General features: G+C 52.3%; 1 protein-coding gene across 12 annotated transcripts in view; it reads left to right on the top strand.

Moving 5' to 3' along the window:
• GRB10 (growth factor receptor bound protein 10) overlaps positions 1–17,601 on the top strand; it is a 221,394-nt gene that overhangs the window by 34,816 nt on the left and 168,977 nt on the right. For all 12 annotated transcript variants that reach the window (XM_061164808.1, XM_061164812.1, XM_061164814.1 and 9 more), the window contains exon 2: positions 2,182–2,350. The gene's annotated coding sequence lies outside the window, so the exon portion shown is untranslated. The remainder of the gene's footprint in view (positions 1–2,181; positions 2,351–17,601) is intronic.

Consider the following 17,601-nt stretch of genomic DNA (forward strand, 5'->3'; position numbering starts at 1 on the left):
AAAATCATGTCTTTGTTTTATCTGTTATATATCCACTTTCTTAAAAACACATGAAAATGCTTAAAGTGGTGAACAGCTTGACAGGCAACTATGTCTGTCATTTTTTTAAAAAATTTAGTATAAAAAGGAAATCTCCCGAACATATATTGTCAGCTGAAGGTCACAGGCATGAAAGATGCATTTGGAATTGGTCCTGGGGCTTTTGAGTGACGTCCAAGGAAAGATTTTTCCTCTGGAAATGAGGGGAGACCTCTCAGGATGTGAGGGTTAGAGGTGATGACGGGCATGTGGTACTCTGCTGTCGTATGACCCGGTGCCCTTGCCAACATGCCAGCCAGTTGTTCAAAGACCCTCATGCCTGTGTGACCATTCGCCTTTTTGTTTTCTAAGATTTTTAAACTTGGAGTCAACTTAGCTCCTGGAATTTAGAGTTGTTCCACTGGACATAAACATTGTAACACTTTTCAGGCTTACACATTCTTTGAGGGTGAAAGCAGGCACCTTTCATCAAATGCCTTTGCATGCATGGGTAACATTCAGCTTTGAGCAGTCAGGTTATCCTGTATCAGGGTCTAGAAGTTCAGCGTTCCCTCTAAACACCAGCAGCCTTTACAGCTTGCAGGAAGCCACTGTGTTCTGCATCTGACAGCAGGGGACTTGCCTGCTGAGTCCTAGCTTCTAACTAGTGTTTGTCTAACATTTACTGTGTGTTGTATCCTAAGTCTTGGCATGCGTTTGCTCACTTCATGCTCATAAAAGCCCTGGAGGGAGATGTTATCTTCACGGTGGGGGACCCTGAGCCTCAGGGAGTGGGGTGACCCACCCACAGGTCACCCGCTGAGAGGGAGTGGGGTCAGGGGGTGGCGGACGTTGTCTGGCTCCCGCACCAGATTCTTAGCCTGAGTGCCCAAATGGACCTTCTGCAGGGATTTCTAAGTCCTCGACACTGGCCTCTCCCACGCCAGGTCGGAGGCAGGGCAGGCTTTGTTTCCACCATTGAGTGGTCAGGGTGAGCTAGTTCAGCATCCCTGGGTGACATGTCCCCACCCAAGGACACTGCGCCGCAGACACAGGCACAGTGGTGCTCGGGACTTCTGTCCACGGAACCTGTGCTGTCTGCCGATCTCCCTGTCATCGAGTGAGTGTGTTTCCTCTGGACTTGGGGAGATTCCGTGGCATCCAGTGTCATGTGCCAGGGCCCTCTGGGAGGCGGCTCTCTCTCCCTTCTGCCTTGCAAAGGGGTGAAGCGCAGAGATTCCGTGGCATCCAATGTCAAGTGCCAGGGCCCTCTGGGAGGCGGCCCTCTCTCCCCTCCACCCTGCAGAGGGGTGAAGCTCAGAGATCCCGTGGTATCCAGTGTCACGTGCCAGGGCCCTCTGGGAGGCGGCCCTCTCTCCCCTCCACCCTGCAGAGGGGTGAAGCTCAGAGATCCCGTGGTATCCAGTGTCATGTGCCAGGACCCTCTGGGAGGCGGCCCTCTCTCCCCTCCACCCTGCAGAGGGGCGGAGTGCAGAGCTGTCTTGGTGACCAGATGCTGCCCTCTGGCAGGGGGAATCTTCATCTTTGTTCCCCACCCCCCAACTCTGGAGCAGGGTCTTGGCCCTCATAATAGAAGTGAGAGTGTTGAATCAGAAGAAATAGCCTGGATTCCCGCCCCCACCATGGCACACACATGGGCCCTGCCCAGGGCATCTCAGGCACTGCACACCATGGGCCAGAACCTGGTCTCAGATGAGGATGGTCCCCGGGGGATGGGGTGAGGGCTGTAGCCTGGCAGGACCTGGGAAGGATGTGGGCTGTGATCTAGGTGCCACGGATGCCTTACAGGTATAGACTTGGCCTTGCAAGAGAGCAGAGGTCTGCCCAGTCCTTACCTGCCTGGCTTTTGGGGGGGGTGGGTAGGGGAAGCACTTGGGCAGTGACCTGGGATCAGCAGCTTCCCAACGCTTTTCTGGTGTCTGTGAGCCTTCGTCCCTGTGGTCAGCGCCATGGCAACTAGCAGCCTACTGCTTGTGGACTCCTTTCGAAGTCTGTCTTTTAAACAGTCTCCTTGAAAAAAAAGAAAAAAACACTTCTGTTTGTTTAAAAATTGTTTTAAAACTTGTATTCTTGGGTGCAGGGTGTAAAATTCACACTTGTGCAAATTTAGCATGTTGAGTGAAGGCCTCCTTGCCTTTTCAGCCTTGGAGCTGGGCATCATGCTGAGCCTGACGAGGGGGCTGCAGGGGGCAACGGCCCCGTGACTGTGACTGTGACCGTGACCTGTGACCTGTGACCGAGACCAGCCGCTACTTCTACGTTCCAGCCAGCTGGCCCCCAGACGCCCAGAGCCCCAGAAAGCCCCCGACAGGTAAGCTCTGTTTGGATACTTGGCAGGACGTGGGTCTGTTCACTGTTGGTGACGGGGATATTAGTAAATGCATCCTATTGCAAATCACTAAGTGTGGGCAGAGACTTCCCACTGGGCCCTTCCTTCCAGGGCTTCTGCTGGGAGCCCCGCCTGCTTGGTGGCCTCCCCCCTCCCCGTCTTTGAGCTGAGGTGGGTGGGATGGGAGAGCACAAGGCGCTGGGTGCAGGCCCTGCAGCCCAGCCTTTGTGCCACCGTCCCTGCTGCTCGCCCGCTCCAGGCCCCTTGCGTTCTGTGCAGTGAGTGCTGGTCTGCACATGTGCTCAGCTGCCCAGTCGGGTCTGACTCTTTTCCATCCGGTGGACTGTAACCTGCCAGGTTCCTCTGTCCATGGGATTTTTCCAGGCAAGAATACTGGAGAGGGTGGCCATTTCCTTCTCCAGGGGATCTCCCCAACCCAGGGATTGAACCTGTGTCTCCTGCATTGGCAGATAGATTCTTTTTTTTTTTTTTTTTTTTATTAGTTGGAGGCTAATTACTTCACAACATTTCAGTGGGTTTTGTCATACATTGATATGAATCAGCCATAGATTTACACGTATTCCCCATCCCGATCCCCCCTCCCACCTCCCTCTCCACCCGATTCCCCTGGGTCTTCCCAGTGCACCAGGCCCGAGCACTTGTCTCATGCATCCCACCTGGGCTGGTGATCTGTTTCACCATAGATAATATACATGCTGTTCTTTTGAAATATCCCACCCTCACCTTCTCCCACAGAGTTCAAAAGTCTGTTCTGTATTTCTGTGTCTCTTTTTCTGTTTTGCATATAGGGTTATCATTGCCATCTTTCTAAATTCCATATATATGTGTTAGTATGCTGTAATGTTCTTTATCTTTCTGGCTTACTTCACTCTGTATAAGGGACTCCAGTTTCATCCATCTCATTAGGACTGATTCAAATGAATTCTTTTTAACGGCTGAGTAATATTCCATGGTGTATATGTACCACAGCTTCCTTATCCATTCATCTGCTGATGGGCATCTAGGTTGCTTCCGGCAGATAGATTCTTTACCATTGAGCCACCTGGAAAGGCGTGAGTGCTGATATGCTCCCAGGTTATTCTGAGATTCCCACGGCGAGCCCTCAGGAGTTGGCAGCGGTTCTTTTTAGAGCTGGGCCAGAACAGAGCCAAGGTGGAGGGCCCTGCTGAGGCCCTGTTTTCTTTGTTGGGGGTCTGCCCACCTGTAGCACTGCGACTGAGGGCGTGTGCACCTTGACGGTGCAGTGCGGGCGCACCAGGACGGTTCAGGGCGGGTGCGCTAGGACGGTCCAGGGCATGTGTGCCAGGACGTCCAGGGTGAATGTGCCGTGACGTCCAGGGTGGACGCACTGTGACGGTCCAGCTCAGGCGCGCCGTGACGTCCAGGGCATGTGCGCCGTGACGTCCAGGGCGGACGTGCAGTGACGGTCCAGGGCGGGTGCTGGCCCCTTCTGCCTCACTGCCTCCCGAGGAGGCTGACCTGGCGGCGGACCTTCTCTCTCACTCCGGCTGGCCTGGCTGTGGGTTCTTACCATGCTGTTGGTGGGTCTGAGGTGTCCGGTAGAGCACTGAGGCTGGATGGCCTTCTTGCACGTGCGCCTGCTGGAGCCTTTGCCCAGAAAGAGTAGTGGGTAGTGGAGACTGTATCAGCCAGCTCAGTTCAGTTCATTCAGTTCAGTTCAGTTGCTCAGTCGTGTCCAACTCTTTGTGACCCTGTGAACCGCAGCAGACCAGGCCTCCCTGTCCATCACCAACTCCCAGAGTTTACCTAAACTCATGTCCATTGTGTCGGTGATGCCATCCAACCATCTCATCCTCTGTCATCCCCTTCTCCTCCTGCCTTCAATCTTTCCCAGCATCAGGGTCTTTACAAATGAGTCAGCCCTTTGCATCAGGTGGCCAAAATATTGGAGTTTCAGCTTCAGCATCAGTCCTTCCAATGAACACCCAGGACTGATCTCCTTCAGGATGGACTGGTTGGATCTCCTTGCAGTCCAAGGGACTCTCAAGAGTCTTCTCCAACACCACAGTTCAAAAGCATCAATTCTTCGGCACTCAGCTTTCTTTGTAGTCCAATTCTCACATCCATACATGACCACTGGAAAAACCATAACCTTGATTAGACGGACTTTTATCAATCATCTCAGCCTCTGGCATAAACCACACTCCAGCTGGCGATCTTGGAGGCCAGAAGTCAGAGATCAAGGTGTGGGCGGGCTGACCTCTCCTGAGGGCTGTCTCCGGGTGTGTAGACAGCCGTCTTCTCCCTGTGACCTCACATGCTGTGTTTCTACGTCCTCTTCTTAGAAGGACACCAGTCATATATGGGATGAGGCCTCTGTGAAGTCCTCATTTTACCTTGATTATGTCTTTAAAGCACAGTCACATTCTGAGATCCTGGAGGTTGAGGCTTTACCATGGCTGTGTCTGAATTTATCCCCTAACAGTGGGGACCGCCCCCCAGGCCAAGTGGCTGAAGGGACTGGGGACTGGGGCCCACAGCCCGTGGCAGGAAGGCTGTACTCTGTCCGCCTTGCGTCCTTCCCCTTCCCATCTCGTTTCTCCGCCTCTCCTTTCTGCTGCCTCCTTGCTGACCTTGCTCTTCCCCTCCAGGTTTCCTCTGTGGTCCACAGAGCAGAACAGAAGGGTTCTTAATCTTTGGGGTTCATTCAGTAGATGCTTCCCGAGTGTCTTCCTTATCTTAGAAGCTAACATGGTGCATGTTCTGTTCCGAGCTCAAAAAGCGCACATGTGACGTTTTCGTGTTCCCCTCCAGTCAGTGGGCAGGACGGCTAATGTTGCCTGCAGTGTAATGCTCTTCCCTGGGTGTCAGTGAGGCTTCTCGAACTTTCCTGAACCTTCCTGGCTCTCGTGGCGGACAGATTGTGCCCTCAGACAGACTGCTTTCTCTGACATGGGACCTCTCCTCCCAGCAGAGGTGTATGAAGATCACAGAAGCACCTTGTCTCCTGGGAGAATTAATTATATTGAAAAAAATGCACTTTGTGGCTGATGGCAGCGCCAGCTCTTGGAGTCCGAGGCTTCAGGGCACAGGCCCCAGATGCTGGGGCTGGTCTTGTCCCTGTGTAGACCGTGTGGGGTGCTCTGGGGCCTGGGCCACATCATGCTGTCAGGCTGGTCCCCTGCTCCTCGGTCCTGCCTCCCCTTCACCTGTGAGCCCTTCTGAATTGTCCTGAGATGTCTGGAGGATGGGACCTGTGTGTGTTTCTGCTGAGCCTTCATAGTGTGGAAGAGACACATCTGAAAAAGGCAAGAATACACCCTTGAGCCTCCTGAGCCCCCGCTTCTCAGCACACCTGACCAGCCTGCACCTCCCGTCCTTCTGGTCAGATTGGTTAAACACAAAAGACTTAAACCTATGGCTTCTGACAGTCTGGCCAGGCACCTCTTGGCACAGACACAGCATTGAAATGAAGCCTCGTTTCACAGTTAATCCTCCTGTTTGGGCTCGAAATCTAATTATCAACGCAGCTTAGGCAGTGGGTCCACTGGTGTGGAAGGCACAGCATGGGATCCATCCCACTGACCCCCGAGAGTGGGGACCTGTGTCTGTGACCACTTGGCCCTGGTCCCCAGAGGGTCAGCAGGTGCACTGACTGAAGAGTGACCCCAGAGAGTGCCCTGTGGGGACTTTCCAAAACCTTCTCAGCCCCAGTATCCTTCCTTGACCGGGACTCTTGCTCAGGTGCCCTGTCCCAGCACCACGTAGAACCCACAACTGAGACGGGGCCTGGAGTGCCCGCTGACCCAGAGGGGCAGGGCTGTGGGAGCCTCTGTTGCTTCCCTGTGTCCCTGTGACCGTTCTCGTGATGGGCCTCAGCAGGGATGAGCAAGTAGAAAGTCTTTGGCTTTCTAAAGCCGGTTTGTGGTATTCCATGGCTGCATACTGCACCCTTCGCCCTGGCCAGTTCCTGAAATGCATGATGGTGGGATATGCAGGGAGTGGGGGGCGCACAGGTCCATGGACTCCACGCTCAGACCATTACTGCAGGCTGTGTGGACTTTGCCTGCCCACCAGGGTGCAGGGTGGGGATCCTTGGCATCCTTGATGAGCCTCTGCAGTACAGGGAACACATTTGACCCAAGTTAAGCTCACCTGAGTTAAGCTTAACCCAAGTTAAGCATGCTTGGTTGAAACCATCAGTAGATCTGTTCTTACTTTCCTGACTTTGATCTACTTATTCTGTAAGTTCCTCTTGAGCAGCCGTGTGATACCAGGTCTGTCCTCGGTGCTGGGGGTACCTTGGTCTGCAAACATGAGACGCACTTGAGTAGCATGATTCCGTTAAGCACTCTTGTTCTGTTGGGTCTGTGAGTTGGGTGGAAGCCAGCCCACTGGAGGTCCAGACAGATGTTGTATCACGAAGTAAGGGGGTCCGAGGGGGCCCAGTGGGAGGGCAGTTAGGGAAATGGTTATGTCACCTCTGGCTTTTTTATATAGTGTCTCCCGCCAGGGCACCCAGCCCAGACCTAGGTGAACCCAGTGCGGGAATCACGGATTCATGGGTGGTGAAGTGGGGTGGGATGGATTGGATGACAGCAGAGTCTACTGGATCTCAGGAGACCTGTTTGATTCAGGGTCATGGTGATGAGAGAGAGAAAGGTGCAAATGATTTTCATCATCCGATTTCTGTCTTCCCACTCCAGGTCCCAAAGAGGCCGCTGGGTGCTTCCCTCCGCCTCACCATCCTCAGGCCCTGTGTTTTGGCTGGTTGTTTTGCTGTCACTGGATAACTTTTAACTCACTTGGGTCAGAGCTTCACGCCCCCAGGCTCAGCGTCCCTGCCGCGGCCCCACTGGCGGCCCAGCCTCTGGCGATCGCCCTCCCGCCATGGCCCATAGAGGCGGTCCTGCCCCTGCAGGGTGGCTGGTGGGAGAGCGCCTCTCTCCCTGGCTTGTTTGCCCTTGAGGTGCAGGCAGAGGAGAGCACGTTTTTGCTATTGCAGTTATTTTAACTCACAGCAAGACAGGGCTAGGCTAAGGGTAGAGACTACTTCTCTGCCCAGTTGCACGGATCAGTCGTTCCTTCCCATTTACAGTATCGTTTGAACCAAAGTGTCCTCAGAATCTCACTAAAGATGGAACGGCTTCTGCCTTCCTCTCTTCGAGGGCAGAAGATCACAGCGTGCGCCCGGCTGTTTGGTCGTTGCGTCAGCTGGCCGTGAACAGGCCTTTCAGACGCCTGTGTGCTTTGACGCATGCTTTCTTTCCTTCCCTCCTGGGCATTCTCTTGTCTCTCGGTTTCTGGATCAGCGTGCTCCCCTGACTTTTCTGTGTCTGCTTCCTGTTTCCCCTCCCTCACTTCTCCTGTTCACTGTGTCTGCTGTCATCTCTGCACGGAGGGCATCCTCACGTTGTTCGGGCTGACTGCACCCTCCGGCAGAGCTCCCCTGTGGTTTTATTTCTGCCTCATTTGGGGACTTTGCCCTTCCTGCCCTGAGCTGGTGATGTTGCCCATGCCTGTCACCATCACTGGGTTAAACCCAGAAGCAAGGTGAGCAAGCCTGAGCAGGGCCGGGTGTCCTCACACATGGCGGGATCTCAGTAAATGCCTAATGAGCTCTGTTGGGTCCAGATATGTTGAAGCTGTATCTTAGCAAATTATTCTCTGAAGAAAAGAACCTAAAAGTCACTTAAGATTGAAGGAAGAGAAATGCCTAGAGGCTGTCATGCAGAGTGAAGCAAGTCAGACAGAGAAAAACCAAATACTGTATATTAACACACGTATGTGGAATTTAGAAGAATGGTGCAGATGAAGCTCTTTGCAAGGCAGAAGAAGAGATTCAGGTGTAAACAAAGAAACATATGGGCACCAAGGGGGACAGCGGGGTGGGCCGCATTGGAAGGCTGGGTTGGCGTGTATACACTGCTGTGTATAAAACAGGTAACTAATGAGGCCCCACTGAACAGCACGGGAACCCAGCTCAGCGCTGTGTGGTGACCTCAATGGAGAGGAAGCCCAAACAAGAGGAGCTGTGTGTGCGCGTGGCTGGCTCACGGTGCTGTGCGGCAGAAACTAACAACGTGATAAAGCAGCTCTATTCCAACAAGAACTTAAAGAGAAAAGGAGGAGAAGTAATGTTTTTCCCTGCTTAGGAGGCACTTGGAGGTGTCGCTTTTCGGCTTGCATTTGTTTGAGAGGGCAGCTCCTGTGGAAGCGTGTTTGTGACTGCTGGGCTGAGGCTCTGGACACGGGTCTCCAGGGCTGCCTCTGTCCACAGTCCTTGCTCAGTCCAGTTGCATCAGCCTGGTGCTCAGTTGTGTTTTGGACATCTTGGGTTTGTGTCGGGGGACTCTGGATCCTGTTTTAACCTTCTTGGCAGGGAGTTTCACTGTTGAAGTGTAGACGCGGCCTTGTGGGGTGGACGTCGGCGGCCTCGGGGTCTGTGATCCTGCGGGGTGCACCACGCTGCTCACCACGGTCGGCATGGGTGAGCGCAGCTCCTCTCCAGTCTCTCTCACACCTTCCTGGAGCACTGCCTCCCCTGGGCCCCTGAGAGCAGGGCCACGAGCTCAGGTTTCTCACTGTGGAGTGGGAAGGATCTCCCACTGGACCCTGCTGGACTGGGACGTGCAGGACGGGGCAAAATGCCAGTTCACCCCTCCTCTCACCTCCTGATACCCTCCTGATGCCATCAGACTGGAGGCGAAGCTGCCCTGCCTCTACAGGGGAGCTGGGTGTCTACTTCTTCCAGGTGGGAGGAAGAAGACCGGGTCTTCTTGGCAGCAGGCACAGTGGCAGGGGGTCTGAGCCTAAGCACCAGCTACCCATAGGCCAGGGGTCAAGGGGGTGGGAAGTTAGGTGAACACTGGCACCTGGGTGGGTGGGAACATTTCACCACTGGCCTTTGTTGGAGTAGGGTGGGTATTCCTGGAAAGGCTCTGGCTCTGTTGGGCTTTTTCTTTGGGGTAGGGTGGGGGGTCAGTGGGAAGGGTGTGGCTCTGTTGGGTGGGGTGGGATCACTGGGAAGGCTCTGGCTCTGTTGAGTAGGGTGGGGTCACTGGGAAGACCCTGGCTCTGTTGGGTGGGGTGGGATCACTGGGAAGACCCTGGCTCTGTTGGGTGGGGTGGGATCACTGGGAAGACTCTGGTTCTGTTGGGTAGGGTGGGGGTCACTGGGAAGGCTCTGGCTCTGTTGGGGTGTGGCGGGGATCACTGGGAAGGCTCTGGCTCTGTTGGGTAGGGTGGGGTCACTGGGAAGACCCTGGCTCTGTTGGGTGGGGTGGGGATCACTGGGAAGGCTCTGGCTCTGTTGGGTGGGGTGGGATCACTGGGAAGACTCTGGTTCTGTTGGGTAGGGTGGGGGTCACTGGGAAGACTCTGGTTCTGTTGGGTAGAGTGGGATCACTGGGAAGGCTTTGGCTCTGTTGGGTAGGGTGGGATCACTGGGAAGACTCTGGCTCTGCTGGGGTGTGGCGGGGATCACTAGGAAGACTCTGGCTCTGTTGGGTGGGGTGGGGTCACTGGGAAGGCTGTGGCTCTGTTGGGTAGGGTGGGATCACTGGGAAGGCTCTGGCTCTGCTGGGGTGTGGCGGGGATCACTGGGAAGACTCTGGCTCTGTTGGGTAGGGTGGGATCACTGGGAAGGCTCTGGCTCTTTTCTTGGCTCTTTGGTGGTAGGAACAGACACTCATGGAGCTTTTCTTTTCTTTGATATATATAAATATATTCTTTTTCATATCCCTTTGCACTATAGTTTATTCCAGGAAATTGAATATAATTCCCTGCCTAGACAGTAGGACCCTATTATTGCTCCATCCTGTAGATAAGCAAGAGGGAAAGGGGGCAACAGGATGAGATGGCAGGATGGCATCACTGACTCAGCGGACACAAGTTTTAGCAAACTCTGAGAGATGGTGAGAGACAGGGAAGCCTGGTGTGCCAGTTCTTGGGGTCACAAAGAGTCGGACATGACTGAACAACAGCAATGGATAAGTTTGCATCTGTTAATCCCAAGCTCCCAGTCCTTCCCCCCTCCCCCCACTCCTTGGCAACCACAGGTCTGTTAGAGCTCTGTGTCCATGAATTTGTTTCTGTTTCATAAGTACATTCATTTGTGTCATATTTTAGATTCCACATATAAGTGAGATCATAAGATACTTGCCTTTCTGACTTTTATTCATGCATTGAGATCCATTCATTTAGCTGCGCATGGCAGTATTTCGTTCTCTTTATGACTGAATAGCCATTATTTCTTTTTTTTTGTTTTTTTCAAATCTTAACTTTTTATTGACGTATAGTTGGTGTGCAATATGATATGTTACAAGTATACAATATAGTGATTCACAATTTTTAAAAGGTATACTCTATTTATAGTTATTATGAAGTATTGATTATGTTCCCCATTGTACAATGTATCCTTGTAGCTTTTTTTTTTTTGGAGTATAGTTGCTTCACACTGCTGTCACTTTCTACTGCACAACAAAGTGAACCAGCTATCCACATACCCCCTCTTTTTTCCTTAAAGCTTCGTGCTTGTAAGCAGTGACAATCAATGTCAAAGTTAAATTTGGACAAAGTGCACTGCAGGCTTGCAGTTGGCGTGTTATTTAAGATAAGTCATAGGATCTGAACCCAGCATTCTCAGCTCAGACGCGACCCCTGTGTGACGCCCCCAGTGTCACAGGAAGTGGTGAAGGGATGCCTGGCTCGGTCTGCACCGTCTCGGATATGGGAGCTGCAGGCAGCAGATAGCCTTGCAGGGCACGTGCTCTGTGGAGGGAGGAGGCGCAGAGACCAGATAGCGGTGACACCCAGAACAGTGGCTGTAAGAAGTGCATTGTGTATGTGTGCTGGGGCCTCTAGTAAGTGCTTCTGTGGATTAAATTATCGGACCTTCACAACAGCCCTCTGAAGTGAATATAAACTCTCCCCATTTTACAGAGAGGGCACCAGGGCACCAGTAAGTTAGAGACGGCTCATCCCCTTTATTCACCCCGTATCACTAACGTTTATTTGTGGGACTTCAGTGGTGGTCCAGTGGTTAGTCCTCTGTGCTTCCAATGCCAGGGGTGTAGGTTTGATTCCTAGCTGGGGAACTAAGATCGCACATGCTGCATGGTGCAGCAAAAATAAATAAATGAAACGTTAATGTTGCGCTTGATGAAAATAAAGTAATAATTATAAAAAAGTTTATTTGTAACCTCAAGGCAATACAATTGATGAGTTTGCATTTTTTAGAGTGTCACATAAAGCTGCCTGGTTTATTTTGTCTGGCCTCTTGCCCTCGGCATCGTTATTTTGAGATGCATCTGTGTTGTAGCAAGAACTTGTTCCTTTTTTATTGCTGAGTAGCATTCCTTTGTGTGGATCCGTTGCAGCGAGCTTATCCGTCCACCTGCGGGTAGTCGTTTGGGCTGTTTCCAGGTTCTTGTGGTTTCGATACAGCTGGTATTTCTTTACTGCCTGGGGCCTTCTCTCGAGGAGTGCCCTGCCCTTCTGCCACCCTCCTTTCTGGACCTCATTTTCTCCTGTGCAAGTCCGGAGTTTCTGGTTTGGGGTGTGACTGTGGGTCTGCCAATCAGCTCATCTGTGTTCTGGTCTGGGAGAGAGCAAGGGTAGGGCTGGTCGGGGAGATGATTTCCAAGGCCAGCCAAGGCAGTGAACAGGCACCAAGACAGAGGTCTGGACACGTGTGGACCCCGCCTTGCTAATTCGTTCCGAGCCTCATTATAGTGTCAACGACCAGACCACTGTGGATGCTGTGAATCTGCCCTTATTTTGCTGCTTTTACTCATGTTGGGAATGGTTAGAGATGATTCCTAGGGGCATAGGGAGCTCACTGTAGCTTTCTCCTCAGATAGCTCAGGCTGTGGTCTGGGAGGTCCCATCCTGGTTAGCAGCAAGTTATCACAGGACCTGGAGGTCCTTGCAGGCTGAATCTGCAGTCTGGGGAGATCATCATCTAAGGTGTTTGCTGTCTTTGTCCTCATAGGATGGTGGTCAGCAAATTTAGACTGGGAACTTGTGGATCTTTGTGATATAAAAACTTGCCTGTCTTGCCTTGCCATTGGGATGGACTTGGCTTCACATGTTGGGGAGTGGGCAGACCCTAAGCCTGAGAACTGCCTGTGTATTTCTTTCTTTCTTGTTAACAATATATTATTGTATTTATTTGGCTGCGTCAGGCCTAGTTGTGGTACACAGGACCTTGGTTGTGTCTGGGGGATCTTTCTCTGCAGGCCACGGGCTCTGTAGTTGAGTGACAAGAGCCACAGAGCGTGGGCTTGGTAATTCAGCATGCAGGCTTAGTTGCTACATGGCCTGTGGGGTCTTAGTTCCCTGACCAGGGCTCAAACCATGTGCCCTGCATTGCCAGCTGGATTCTCAACCACTGGGCCACCGGGGAAGTCACGATATATGTCCTTCTGCCTGCGGTTGGTTGTTTGAAGGGTAGCTACCCCAGCACGGCTCCATTGCTCACCCCACAAGTCACTCTTGCCAAGCTTGACCTGTCTGTGGTCATGGAAGCTTCCGGTGGGCAGGGCTGCCCCACAGTGGAGATACAAGGAAGGGTGATGACGGGAGCCTTTGTGTGCTCACCTGCTCAGGTAGAAACAAGAAGAGATGCAGTAAGGAAAGCTGTTTTTCTTAGTCTTTGTCTTTATCCAGTGATGGTAGTAGCACATTCAGCTTTCTAAATAGGTCTGATAAATGGTTAGAGCTGCGTCTCCTGATGTTGTTGTTTAGTTGCTCAGTCATGTCTGACTCTGCAATGCCATGGACTGCAGCACACCAGGCCTCCCTGTCCATCACCATCTCCCGGAGTTTGCTCAAACTCATGTCCATTGAGTGGATGATGCCATCCAACCATCTCATCCTCTGTTACCCCCTTCTCCTCCTGCCTTCAATTTTTCCCAGCATGAGGCTCTTTTTCAATGAGTCAGTTCTTTGCTGATGCAAATACCTGATGGTAGCCAAACTACTGGAGCTTCAGCATCAGTCCTTCTATTGAATGTTTGGGGTTGATTTCCTTTAGGATTGATTGGTTTGATCTCCTTGCAGTCCAGGGGACTCTCAACAGTCTCTCCAGCACCACAGTTCAAAGCCATCAATTCTTTTGCATTTAGCCTTCTTTATGGTCCAACTCATGTATGGATCTGTACATGACTACTGGAAAAACCATAGCTTTGACTATACAGACCTTTGCCAGAAAATTGATGTCTCTGCTTTTTAATACACTGTTGAGGTTTGTCATAGCTTTCCTTCCAAGGAGCAAGTGTCTTTTGATTTCATGGTTACAGTCACCATCTGCAGTGATTTTGGAGCCCAAGAGAGTAAAATCTGCCACTGTTTCCATTTTTTCCCTATTTGCCATGAAGTGATGGGATCAGATGCCATGATCTTAGTTTTTTGTGTGTTGAATTCAAGCCAACTTTTTTCACTCTCTTCTTTCACCTTCATCAAGAGGCTCTTTAGTTTCTCTTTGCTTTATGCCGTAAGGGTAGTATCATCTGCATATCTAAGGTTGATATTTCTCCCTGAAGTCTTGATTCCAGCTTGTGGTTCATCCAGCCTCACATTTCACATGATACATCTTACTTTCTTAGTTACTGCAGTTCTTGGAACTATGGGGGACAATATTGCCTTGAAAATGACAGATCCTGCGAGTTATGCAAACTCCAGAAGAAAAACTCTTTGTGGATATTTTTAGTGACTCTGACAATGTGGAAGTGTTGTGACCAAGTAGATACAACATCTTTTTAAATTTTTTTGGAAACAAAGCAATTTAAAACTCATAGTTTAAAATTTCATAGTTGAGAAAAAAAGAACTTTGTAATACGAAGCCAAATTTCATACATAACAGATGAATATGTTTATAAATACCTAGATATTCGGAGTTTAAGAATTTTCAGCATCATCTAGATTGTAGAGCATGGACCCATTCAACCTATTTTAAGTGAGAAGACAAGATGTTTTAAAATTTTTAATTTTGTAGTCTTCTTAAAGCAGAAATTGTGATTTTCCCGGGATTTTTGAAATTAATGTATTTTAATTGGAGGATAATTACTTTGCAATATTGTGATGGTTTTTGCCATACGTCAACATGAATCAGTCACAGGTGCACTTATCCAGGATGTTTTTAAAAGAAATGCTGCAGTAGCTTTCCCCCTTTTGCATTGTCCGTGAAAGCAGAGCTGTCTGATACTAGACTCTCTGGCCAGAACGGATGCCACTGTGTTTTCCTGGACCAGTGTCAGCCATCTGGGCTCCATCCGTGCTCCTTCATCTCTGGAGTTTGTTCCTCTGCCCCCTGCCAGCTGGGCCCACCTCTGCCTAATTTCTTCCACTTTGCCACGCTCAGCCAGGCAGCCTAGCCCGCCCGCCCGCCACGGCCCTTGTCCGTGCCCACTGATACCACGCAGTCCACTTGTGGGATGACGTTCAGGTCAGAGTGGGCTGTCCAGTGTCACACTGCTCCAGGGGTGCCCGGGGCTCAGGTGCCAGGACGCGTGTGACGTCCAGACCGTGGTGTCAGGGGTCCCCACCTCCCTGCGAGGCCAGGCCTGTGCTCAGGTGTTCTCCTACTGAGTGAGTGGGGCAGGGGGTTGGGTGGGCATCCCGGACCCATTGGGTACCCCTCCTGGATGTGTATCCCCCACCCCTCCAGACTCTGCTCCAGATAGCCCCTTCCTATCCCCGCCCCACCCCACCCCCGACCTGCCAGGGGAGGCAGAGTGGACGGTCATTTCTACACAGGGCTTTGTTAATTAATCCAGATCCCTGGGACCACTGAAGGTGGGGAGGGCGGTGTGTTTAGAGGAGGTCTGCTTTTAGCATCCCCACCCCCGCCCCACCCCAGGTAGCAGGTTCTTGACATCTGCACACCGAGGCCAGAGGACCTTCCCTGGGTCCTGTTTTCTTAAAGTTGTGTACATACTGGAAGGACTGATGCTGAAGCTGAAGCTCCAGTCCTTTGGCCACCTGATGCAAAGAGCCGACTCATTGGGAAAAAAAACCCTGATGCTGGAAAGATTGAAGGCAAAAGGAGAAGGGGATGACAGAGGATGAGATGGTTAGGCAGCATTACCAACTCAACGGATGTGAGTTTGAGCAAATGCTGGGTGATAGTGAAGGACAGGGGAGCCTGATGGGCTGCAGTTGATGGGTTCGCAGAGTAGGACAGACTGAGCGACTGACCAACAACATCTCTTACAGATTAAACCTTTCAGATAACTTTTCCTGTGACATTTGGGGCTAGTTTATATCTAAACTGGGAAGACTTTAACTGGGGTAAATATAGGCTTTATTTTTAAACAGTGGGAAATGGTCTAAGGAGGCAGTGAGTGATCTGATCTTTCATGGGATTTGCAGCGCATGGCAGCGGTGGTCAGACCCACACCTTGCAGCGGGCAGCCGTGTCCTTGGCCTAACTGGTCACTCCCGGGGGTGGCCCCGTGCTGAGTGGGACCCAGAGCCTCCTCCAGGCCGTGGCGGCGGGCACTAGTCTGCACTGGCCTTGCTCTGCTCAGGTTCCCTTCTTTTTAATGGGGTTGGCGGGGAGGAGGCAGTTTCCTGGCGCCCCACTTTCCTTTGCTGTGAAAAGACCTCACAGTGAAACCCATGCATTTTATGTGAAGCTCGGTGATTTTCTTTTCCTCCTGTGCTTCTCGGAGCCTTTGATTGAGCAGAGTGGCTTTCGTGAGCAGAAGGGGGTTGGGGTGCTTTTCAGACCTGGCCTGACCTCCTCTGTGGTCCTCTGGCCAGCCTCTGCCCCTGCCCTGACCCCTCCCCTGTGTCCTCCCCGCCCCCACGGGGATGCAGAGCCTGTTTCGTGGTGTGGCTTTCACTCTGAGAGGGATGGGGCTCCCTGGAGGCGTGTGAGGGGCTGAGCAGCACTGTGGGGCCTCGGGGTTGAGAGGGCGGGCTGGCTTCTCTGCTAGGGAAGCGGCCGTCGGGAAACCCAGCAGCAGAGTCCTGTGCTTGGCAAAGGTCCAGTCGGGGAGGCAGAGCCGGTGCCTGGGTCCCTTGTGGGCGGTGTGGGGGAGAGGGTGGAGTCAAGTGGCATTGTGGTCTTCTGACTGAGCCCGTGGACAGGGCGTTTCTGCTGAGGCCCAGAAGTGGTGACCTCCAGAGGACCAGGACTTGGACAGCTGGGCTTGAGAGGCCAGGGGACAGCGGAGTGAAGCGCGCAGGGCGGTGGTGCACGTGTCCTTAGAATTTGCGGTGAGGGTCGAAGGCGCCTGCAGTTTCTGGTGTGTTTAGACGGTGAGGGTGGGTGAGCCCATGAGGAGGGAGGGAGGGTGAGGTCTGAGCAGTGGGTGCTGGGACCCTCACTGTTCAGGGGACTTGAAGTTGGGGGGGCCACTGCTAAGGGGACTGGGAGAGGTGGGTGAGGGAGCAGGGCAGCGGGGGTGTGCCCTTGGGGGCTCCCAGGAGGGGACGGATGATGGTGGGGCAGGGCCCGGAGCTGACCTGTGCCCGTGGCCTGGGGAGGGGGGAGGGGGCAGAAGCCCAGCAGGCAGACTGTGGATCAATTAGGAGGTGCAGATGTTTGCAGGGTAGAAAATACGACCGGCCTTGAGAGTTAGGTATCTTCCCACAGAGTAGAAACTTGCAAGCATCACCCTGTGGGTGGCGGCGGCCACCCAGGAGTGACGACTCCCACAGCCCAGTGCCCCCATGACGTGCATGAGTGTGTGAGGTCTATGTACATATGCGCACATGCTAACCTGTACACACACACACACTAACCTGTACATATGTGCACACGCTAACCTGTACACACACACACACACACACACTAACCTGTATATACATGCACACTCTGACCTGTAGATACATGCACACACTAACCTGTACACTGTGCACACTCTAACCTGTACATACGTGCACACACTAACATGTGCATACATGCACATGCTAACCTGTACATATGTGCACACACTAACCTGTACACATGTGCACATGCTAACCTGTACATACGTGCACATGCTAACCTGTACACAGGTCCCCAGAGCCAGGCATTTAGGTTATTTCCAGCCGTACTGGAATAAAAAGGTACTTGTGTGCCCATTTGAGGCTCCTGGATTAAGAACACAGGTGAAGCGTGAGGGCAGGTGTCTGGAGATCTCCGGGGCTGCGGGCAGTTTTGCAGCTGAATCTGCTGCCTTTCTGCATGGCCTCCCCTTGCAGGTCACACCTGGACAGTTCTTTAGGTAAAGGCTCTGTGCCCAACTCCAGCCTCAGTC

Source organism: Dama dama, chromosome 18, assembly GCF_033118175.1.
Source record: "Dama dama isolate Ldn47 chromosome 18, ASM3311817v1, whole genome shotgun sequence".
Lineage (NCBI taxonomy): Eukaryota > Metazoa > Chordata > Mammalia > Artiodactyla > Cervidae > Dama > Dama dama.